The following is a 2,851-nucleotide window of genomic DNA, read 5'->3' as shown; positions in this document are numbered from 1 at the left end:
CCACCAACCCCTCTCTCCCCCCACCCCTTTATTCACCACCCACTACATTTTCCTTTTTTTTCAACCTTCTTTCTTTCCTCTATATCCAGCCCTTTTGACCCCGTAACGACAGCCAACCCCCTCCCTTCCCCCCTTCCTCCTAACATCCCATCGTCTTTTTACTCTCCCTACTCCTAACTCTTTCCCCTACTACCCCCTCACCCTCACCCTTTCCCCTTGCAATCATAACATCACCCCTCTCCTGTCCCCCTCTCCTTTTTTAATACTTCCCTGCCCTGGCTTTAATTCTACCTCCCTCCGCCCGATCTCCTGATTCCTCCCCCTCCCGCATATTCCCTGCTCATGTTTCATTTTTTCCCCCCTTTTTTCCGGGTCTCCGATCTAGGTCATCATGTCGGCAGCAAAAGTACGGTAAACATTTATTCATGGGAAAAGTTTGCATGATCGGACTCAAACAGAAAAAGGGACTGACCGATCCGCTCTGAGCAAACAGAATCAATGAGAATACACAACTCGTTGACTTCTGTCGCAGTTTTGAAAACTCCCCAGTTTACCTCGAACTATCGAACTCCCAGCCTCTTCGTGATAGTCATCAGGCAAGTGATGTAAGAACCGACCAATGTGCACCTACCTTAAACTATTATTCTGTAGGCTAGTGTCGTTTTCTGTAGTCCAGTCTCATTTACAGATGGTTATTTTTTCTTACACAACGCCCAGTTTGTCTTTTTTGTGTTAGTAGAGGTTTTACGGCGCTCGAATCGCCAGCCATTTTGTCTGTCTGTCGTATTTCCTTTGGGCGCGACGTGGTCTCTCTTGGTAATATACTGGACAACGGGGTGTATGTCCCTGGTTCGAATCTCCAACGAAGGTACACCCCCCCCCAACCAGGGCAGAGCTACTGACTGAAGCTGTCTTTAGGCCATTCCCAAAGAGGGATATTAGCATGTTCTTATGCAGAGTTAATTGTAAATGGGTGGATTTATCAATGTCATGCTCACACTGTGCCGGAACAACATAGGGGGAAAGGCTGCTTTTTCTTCCCTCATCCTTATTTAAGCGGTGCCTTGATAGTTGAGGTAGACTTTGTGCTGTTGAGGCCAGCGAGGTGAGCACTGTAAGCTTGATTCCCCGTTTAGACCTCTCTGTTGACATCGGCCCCTTGGCGCTCACATGGCCTTGTGAAATTGCGAGTGCCGTAAAACCGTACTAAAACTAACAAACGAGGGTATTGGAACTTGAGCTGTTGTGGGAGTGTTTATGGCAGTCTATCTATTTGACTGGGTTCTTTCAGAAATAACGTTTCTTTCGGAAGATCTGCTTTTTAAAGAATATTGGCAATTTTAATACAGGGCATTGAGCCTATTTTGATTAAGCAAACTGCGCATTTTTTTCAAGAGTAGACGCAACTCCTCTTTAGAATTTCTCTTATGATCAACTTTGTAACGTTTAATGATGTACATCATACCTGTGTGTTTCGTTGGCATATTTAATAAGTCTCGCTTCCTTCATCTCCTTCAGCTGTTTCTATCAGAATCACCTGCTTTTCAGTAGCCATTAAGACCAGACTTGCCTGAATTGTTTTTTGTGTGAATTTGTCTCAAAAAGATTTAGTATCACAAGATTGATTTGCATATTTTGGCGTTCTATTTTGCTATCAAATCTGTAGTACATTTTAATTGTCGGGTTTACAGCTCTTTGTTTTTTAACAGTCCTGCTAAGCACGTTTCAGAGTTAATCAATTATATTGTAAAATATGGTCTTGACCTTGTCTCGGTGGGGAGACCTTTTCATGATTGTAAGCCTATAGTTCTTTATGAGGGGGAGTGGAGGGGGGGGACTCAAATTTAAAAGTCATCTCCGTTATAGCAAAGAGAGCCTTGAAAACACTCTAAACAATCAAAGACTAAACACCCGCTTGGGAAATCAAAGATTAAGTCAACAAAATCGCTGCCCAGTAAAACACCAACGCCCCTGTTAGTTTTTCCAGTTTAAGGGGCTGTTTGATAACACTAAATCTAGTTTCTCTTCGCCACTGTTCATTAGGAAATACTGATATCTTCTTTTCAGGATTATTTGGAGGAGGTGCCTAAATTCTATTTTCCTAAGAATAATGACCAAGCCATTTCCAATAATAGTACACGACGTATTGTTTTCGTCCTCCTCTTTGTCCTGAACCGATTACACTAAATCAGTCGTCTCGAATAACACGTCATGTTTTAAACACGTAACTCTTACGAGTTGCAAGCCTATTCCCTAATTTTTTGTAACATGTTTCATTTGAAATAGTATGTATTCGTCAGCATTCAGACAAATTTTCAAACTTCAAGCATGTATTACTCATCAACACTTTAAGGAAAGCAAAATACGATTAAATCGATTAAATTTTTATTTTTGAAAACTCGATTTCAATACAGGCAAGCAAATTTTACAATAACAGAAGAAAACATATAAAACAAAACAAGCAAACGAACAAATAAAAAAGCAATACTTCAGTATCTAGACAGTAGACCTGCTGATCTCTAAGAATTAATGTTTAATTAAGCAGACCCGTCGGCTCTCTTGAAATGAAATGAAATGGTATGGGTATAACGCCCCTATCAACACTACAGTATTAGGTTATTTAAGAGGCAGGACCTCTTAGGTAAACGTCCATCTCCGAAAGGACCGAGGCAAGTGGGAAATTCGTTCAAAGTTTCTTTTCCAAGGACACAACGTCGGACCGAGCTGAGACTTGAACCCCCGCATCCGCAGTCTCAAGATTACGAGTCCGGTAGCCCAACCACTCGGCCACCGACGCCCACTCGGTTCTCTTGTTAGCCATGCCAACAAAAAAATGAAATGGGCGGCCGGG

Source organism: Aplysia californica, unplaced genomic scaffold (assembly GCF_000002075.1).
Source record: "Aplysia californica isolate F4 #8 unplaced genomic scaffold, AplCal3.0 scaffold00230, whole genome shotgun sequence".
Classification (NCBI taxonomy): domain Eukaryota; kingdom Metazoa; phylum Mollusca; class Gastropoda; order Aplysiida; family Aplysiidae; genus Aplysia; species Aplysia californica.
Note: the sequence above shows the minus strand (reverse complement) of the source record.